The sequence below is a fragment of the Trichechus manatus genome, unplaced genomic scaffold (assembly GCF_000243295.1).
Source record: "Trichechus manatus latirostris isolate Lorelei unplaced genomic scaffold, TriManLat1.0 scaffold00071, whole genome shotgun sequence".
In the NCBI taxonomy this organism is placed as follows: Eukaryota; Metazoa; Chordata; class Mammalia; order Sirenia; family Trichechidae; genus Trichechus; species Trichechus manatus.
The window spans coordinates 9131105-9138870 of record NW_004444007.1 but is presented as its reverse complement, the minus strand read 5'-3'; positions in this window follow the sequence as shown (position 1 = coordinate 9138870).

Sequence of the window (7766 nt, the reverse complement as noted above, 5' to 3'; positions counted from 1 at the left end):
GTATGATTTCTAGTTGTGAATTTATTTTAGTATTTTGTTCCTGTATTATTTTCTTGAATTCTTCCATTTTTTCTGTATTTTCCATGAATTTGTCTGCCTTTTCCATGAATTTGTCTATTTTTTCCTCATTTTTGTCTGCTTTTTGCTTCAACTCTTGGATAATTTTGAATATTAGAGGTCTGAAATCCCTGTAAGTTAGTTCTAGTGCCTTTTCTTCTACTGGAAGTTCTTCTGGTGTTTTATTTTGGACGCCTGCTGGAACCATCCTGTCCTGTTTTTGTAAATGTTTTGATATTTTCTGCTGTCTTTAGGGCATTCAGTAGTTATTTTCCTTATTTATTGACTGTAGATTTGTTTGTTTCATCCTGCTTTTTTGTTTTATTTGGTTATGTCTGAGAAGATGGGCTGTGCATTCTTTGTTGGTTGCTTGTCTGTGGGCACGATACTTTTCACCTCCTTCTCCAATGGGCAGGGTCAGTCACTCAGGTATGGTACAACCAGTCCGGTCCAGCTGAAGGGGAGTTGCTGGGATGGGTTGTTTGTGGTACGTACCAGGGATGACAGTGTGGACCAGGAATCAGTGCAGGGCAGGTTCCAGTAGGCCGTGCCTGTGTTGCTTGGGAGTGTGACGTTCAGTGCACAGTGCAAGTAGGCAGGAAGGAGGGGATAGATTGTGACGTGTAGAGCTAAGATGGGTATGGGGAAGATGAGAGAGAGGAGAGAGGAACTGGAGCCAAAAACATACACACAAACAAAAAAGAGTGCTAAGGTAGCTTGCTATTGGAGTGGAGAGATGAGAGACTGAGAAATGGGGAAAAATAAAAATGAAGAAAAAAGAAAAAGGGTAAAAGACAAAAAAGAATAAATTGAGAAAGTGGAAATGAAGAAACACAAATAGGGAATAAGAGAGAGAAGAAAACAAAACAAAGAAACAACAACAACCAAAAAAACCAAGCAAAATGAAATGGCCCCAGGGATGTCCCTGTGCATCTTTGCAGAGTAAGGGAGTAGCTTCCAAGCCAAGTGGTACTTCCTGGCTAGAAAGGGCTCCCAAGTGGAGAAAAGAAAAAGGAACCAAACAAATCAAAACAGAACAAATCATAGCAAACAAACAAACAATCAAAAAAGCCCCAGGGGTCCCACCAGTGTGGTGGCCTGGGCCAGGAAGCAGTTTCACAGTTGAGCAGTGTTTCGCAGCCTTTCAAGAAGAAGCAAAGATGGTGCATGGAGCCAGGTATTTGAAAGAAAGAAGGGGGAGGTGGTGAGAGGTAAGGAAGAAACCCAAGGAAGAGGAAAAGAGCAACACCAGCAGCCAACAAAAGGCACTCAGGGAGCCGGCCAGTGTGGGTGGGTGGAATCTAAGCGACACCAGGGTGAAGCTGGTGCTTCCCGGTCAAGAGACTGTGGCTGCAGGAAGCAGAGGAGGCTAAGAGGGGGTGTAGAAAGTTGAGTGGTAGGAAAGCCTATATTGCTGGTTACCGGTTTTCCATCTCCTGCTGGAAGCTCTGTGAAGCTGCATTCTCTTATGACCTGTTCACTGATCTCCGACAGGAGTCCAAGATGGTGGATCCGTGCTGCAGTAGCTAATAGGGGACCTCTGGATGTATCTCTCCTCGCTCTCTGTTCTCAGTCATTTTCATGTTCCATTTGGTGCTTGGCTAAGTTCTTTATCTCTTCATTTGATGCTTATGGTTTCTGGGTTGACGTGTGACTCTGTTTGACTTAGTTTTTCTGATCTTTGCTGTGGAGGGACAGCATGGTGCTTCTGACCATAGCGCCATGTTGCCTGGAAGTCCTGCACATACATTCTTGATAATACCAACCAAAATAGTATTTTGTGGATTTCAGAAAGAAAAACAACAACAAAAACCTAAACTAAATTTGAGCTTATTCCAACTCAGATTTCTTGTCAGTTTAAAACTTGGAGGTTAAGTGCACATATGTTAAACAAGGATTTCATGAGCAGCTTCAATGAAATTAGATATGCCCCTCTGCTTTCATACATTTAGCACTGTCTTGAATTAATTAAAGGTACTGTGATCCCAAGTGACTATTAATTTACCGAGTAAATTGAACAAATCAAATCAAATAAATGGACAAATTTAGTTAGTAACAGAATAACTTGCTGATTGCTAGATCACTCTATTTTCGATTGCTGCTTTCTTTTTCTTTGATCTACAGTGATTTCATTTTCGTATTACATACTCCTATAATTTGTTTCCATCCTTCATTGATTAGGTATATGTTTTTAAAAGTATAAATGACCTTATCTTCTTGGCAGGTAGCTTGTATTCTTTATATTTTTCTTCAGGAAAATTACATTCAGAGTCAGCCAACTGATTTCAAGCATAGCTATAATTCATACACAGTGGGAAGGTGAGGGAGTTAATATCATTGACTCAAGCCCGGAGGTAAAGTGGTAATAGGTAAGTTTTAAATAATGATTTTAAGTGGATATATGGCACGTCTCTCCCACTAAATTTAAGGACTCTGGTAGATTGCTGTATACCTTTTGTACCTAAATGCTATTGTTTACCTAATTTCTTTAATATGCACTAGGTGTATAGATCCATCCTTACAGCAGATTGCCTTCTTGGTTCTCTGCTATAGGATCATTTAGTCACCAAGGGGCTTTCCTATATTAGGCAAAGTTGCAATCTAGATGCTCATCTACTAATGTTTTTGGCGTTATTTGTAGTAGTTCTTTTCCAAGTGATTTATCTTGGCACCTTCAGAGGAATCAGTGTTGGGTCCTGCTGCAAGGATGAAAAGGTACCTTCAATTTCTTCTGGTGGGTTCTCCCTTTGTTATATGCATTCCTTATTGTTGCCATAACTGGGCATCTGTAACTAGAAATGGGGACCCACTATACAGTCACTTTTTAGAAGCATGAACTATTGTGTACAAGTACATGATTATGTGTGTAAAGTGCTTAGTGAGTCTAGAACATAGTAAGCATTCAGTATAAGCTGGTTGCTATTATTATTTTTATTATTGCTATATATTCCATGTTAGTTACCTATACAGTTCCTTGGGCTGACTGAAGTTTATTACCTTCACTTTTTCATACAGTAAACTGTGTTTGAATTTAGGCATTGTAACCCATTCTTGAAATATCAGATAATAAGATTTATTTTAAAAAAAATCTTCCAAAGACAAGCTAAACAAAATTTACATTCCTTGTTAACAAGCCCAATTGTGCTTCAAATGCAGATTTTGAATTTCCATTTGGGAACCTATTTCCTTATTTTTTGCAAATAGTTTTCCTATTATTTTTCAATCTGTGCCACAATTTATTTTATGTGTGGAATAATTGCAGTTAAAGTTGCTTCATGTTCATTAGTCAGAGATTCAGATAACTGACCAGAAACAAATACATTGTACCATGCATGACTGGATTAGCTTCCCAGCCCTTCCATTTTTTAATATTCTTTACTTCAAACGGCCAAATTCATTTCTGACTGAATAAATTTCCAGATTTTAAATGGTTTCCCCATTTGAGTAATGTTTGTTTTAGAAATAATCTGTAATAATAACAGAGTAGAAATCAATCCATCTTGTTGTTGGCAGGTTGAGGGCTCATATTTTGCCCAACTCACTGTGGCTTCTAAATCTGAGCAGTTTAACTGTTGATTAAAACCAGCCAGCCAGTAAATATAATCCTCCCCGAAATAACAATAACAAAAACAGTCACTTACAAATTAATGTTACTGGATCTCTTTCCGATGAGGTCCTATCAAAAATGCAGCAGCTCTCAACTACCTTGTGGAACCTCTACAGAACCCTAGCAATCTAAGAAACAGAGTTTGGAAACCACTAGTCTAGATTTTCTACAAGTTGCTTGCTTCGTTGCTCATCAAGATGAACTTTCTTACAATTGAACCTAATTCAAGAATTAAATATCCAAGAATTACTTGGTATTTTAGAACTGTTTCCAAAGATGAATCTTGAAACCGCTTGCCAGAACTCAGCGGTGAAAGCAAGTGGACCACCAAGAAGGATATACAGTGTATAGAACCAGCAGGAATTGAGCATCATAAAGAGAAAGGCTTGAGATTAAATATTAGAAAGTTGTTTCTAATTCCAATTCCACCTAAGAACACATATACACCCAATCAGTACAAGTTTACCTGAATATCATAGTGTGTTATTTGCTCTCTTCTTTTTTTTTTTGATTAGTTGGGTTCATTCCCTAAAGGAAGGATATATCCAGCAACTCTCGTTTCATTTAGGTGGCAGATAAAGTATTGAGAAAAATGACGAATTTGTCAAAGGATCAAAAAATAAGCCATTGGCTAAGCAATTAGTATGTCTCTGACTGATCTATTGTGAAATCCCTGAACTGTCTCACTTTTGCATATTTGTAACAAGCACAGCTAGTGACTCAAATTAAGCTATGAGACCTTCTCTTATTATAGGTTCTATTATCTATGCAATTGAGACAAAAGAGAGTTAACAATGGAAACTAAGGTAGGGGTCAAACAGGAGATGCAATTTTTCATTACTGATATGGAAATTATCAAGAAACACAAAAATTTTCACAATACCAGTGTGTCATGGATTGAACCGTGTCCCCCCAGAAATATGTTTCAACTTGGTTAGGCCACGATTCCAAGTATTGTGTGGTTGTACTCCATTTTGTGATTGTAATTGTTAAAGAGGATTAGGGTGGGATTGTAACACCCTTACCCAGGTCACATCCCTGATCCAATGTAAAGACAGTTTCCTTGGGATGTGGCCTGCATCAGCTTTTATCTCTCAACAGATAAAAAGGAAAGGGAAGTGAGCAGAGAAGGGGAACTTCATACCACCTAGAAAACAGTACTGGAAGCAGAGTTGCTCCTAGTCCGGGAGAAAACTGATGAGAAGGCCGACAGAGAGAGAAAGCCTTCCCCTGGAGCTGACACCCTGAATTTGGACTTTTAGCCTACATTACTGTGAAGAAATAAATTTCTTTTTGTTAAGGCCATTCACTTGTGGTATTTCTGTTGTAGCAGCACTAGATGACTGAGACGCAACGCTAACATTTATTACACATTAAATGTAACTGACAACAACACATGGTATAGTTTTTCCTTGAGCAGGGTGAAAAACATAAAACTCAAATGTGTCAAGATCCAAAGTGTGAGTACTACTGGAATACAGAACCAGATAGTTTGGTTTTCAGTAGAGAGAAGATTCTCAGTTACTATCTTTTCCAAATCCTTAACATTGATTAAGGTCAATCATATCATGAAGGTCTCTCATGTCCATCTTATGTGTGCAAGAATATATTTGGGGTTTTACTTTATTGTTGTTAGTTGCTGTCAGGTTGGCTCCGACTCATGGCAACCTATGAATAAGGGAACAAAGTGTTGCCCTGTCCTGTGTCATCCTCATGTTCATTGGTATGTTTGAGTCCATTGTTGCAGCTGTTGGGTCAATTCATCTCAGTGGGGCTTCCCTTGTTTTTACTGACCCTCTACTTTATCAAGGAGCCTTGGTGGCCCAGTGGTTAAGAGCTCAGCTGCTAACCAAAAGGTTGGCAGTTTGAATGCACCAGCTGCTCCTTGGAAACCTTATGGGGCAGTTCTATTCTGTCCTATTGGGTCACTATGAGTCAGAGTCAACCTGAGAGCAATGGGCTCTACTATATCAAAAATGATGTCCTTCTCTAGTGATTGATCTTTCCTGCGATGTGAGCAAAGTAAGCAAGTCAAAGTCTTGCCATCTTGCTTCTAAAAAACATTCTAAGGATACAGAGATTTTATAAGACCTCCCAAAAAGTAATCCTATTCTCCAGTTTACCATGGCACCATACTTCTGTTCTCACTAACCTTAAATAATCATTATTAGTATCATTTTTGTTGTTGTTGTTCAAGCACAAATGTAGGAGTATTGTCTCTAGAAGGCAGTATTAAAATAAGCATGTAATTCTGAAGAAAGGAAAGACTCTGGGGGATATCTTTTTTAGTTCATTTTTTTTATTACCACAATCTTTTTTATTACCACAGTCACATGAATTCAATTCATGTGGCAGATGCCTCGTGAGAAACTGAACTCTGAGACTGACAGATTTCCGTGGTGGGTGAAAATAGAGGTAAAATCACAGTCACAACTCCTGAGAGGGGCCAGAAGCAGAGTTCAATCAGGGAAGCCCTTGACAGTGGGCTTCAAGCCTCTCCAGGGTCAAGGTCTTGACTTACTTGCCTCTGGAACCTTAACTTAATAAATGTGCAGTAAATGCGTGAGCAACTGCTAAGTAGATTATTGTAGGACATGGTCACTAACCTTGGGAGAGATATAATGGGATGAAAAACAGTAAGAAGTGGTAATCAAGAATGAGGTGAGTAGACACTTAGCTTACCTCCAGAGGTTAAATGCTCAGAAGGAAACCAGGATCCAGAAATGACTCCTGAGATAGCTGTGGATTTTCTATGGAACAAAAGTGGTGCTATGTGTTTGTCAGTTTGTCGTAATATGGGGGCTTGCGTGTCTCTGTGATGCTGGAAGCTCTGCTACTGATATTCAGATACCAGCAGGGTCACCCATGGCAGACAGGCTTCAGCTGAGCTTCCAGACTCAGAGAGACTAGGAAGAAGGACCCAGTAGTCTACTTCTGAAAAGAATTAGCTGGTGAAAACCTTATGAATACCAGCAGAACATTGTCTGATACAGTGCCAAAAGATGGTCCCCTCATGATGGAAGGCACTCAAAAGATGACTGGGAAAGAGCTGCCTCCTCAAAGTAGAGTTGACCTTAATGACATAGATGGAGTCAAGCTTTCAAGACCTTCATTTGCTGATGTGGCACGACTCAAAATGAGAAGAAACAGCTGAAAACATCCATTAATAATCAGAACATGGAATGTACGAAGTATGAATCTAGGAAAATCGGAAATCATCAAAAATGGAAATGGAACCCATAAACATCGATATCCTAGGCATTAGTGAGCTGAAATGGACTGGTATTGACCATTTTGAATCGGACAACCATATGGTCTACTATGCCGAGAATGACGTCTTGAAGAATGGCATTGCATTCATCGTCAAACAGAACATTTCAAGATCTCTCCTGAGGTACAACACTGTCAGTAATAGGATAATGTCCATAAGCCTACAAGAAAGACCAGTTAATACGATTATTATTCAGATTTATGCACCAACCACTAAGGCCAAAGATGAAGAAATTGAAGATTTTTACCAACTTCTTCAGTCTGACATTGATCGAACATGGAATCAGGATGCATTGATAATTACTGGTGACTGAACGTGAAAGTTGGAAACAAAGAAGAAGGATCAGTGGTTGAAAAATATGGCCTTGATGATAGAAATGATGCTGGAGATCACAGGATAGAACTTCCAAGACCAATGACTTCTTCATTGCAAATATCTTTTCTCACCAACATAAATGGTCACTATACATGTGGATCTCACCAGATGGAATACACAGGAATCAAATCGACTACATCTGTGGAAAGAGACAATGGAAAAGCTCAATATCATCAGTCAGAACAAGGCCAGGGGCCGACTGCGGAACAGGTCATCAATTGCTCATATGCAAGTTCAAGTTGAAACTGAAGAAAATTAGAACAAGTCCACAAGAGCCAAAGTACAACCTTGAATATATCCTACCTGAATTTAGGGACCATCTCAAGAATGGATTTGACATGTTGAACACTAATGACTGATGACCAGACGAGTTGTGGAATGACATCAAGGACATCATACATGAAGAAAGCAAGAGGTCATTAAAAAGACAGGAAAGAAAGAAAAGACCAAAATGGA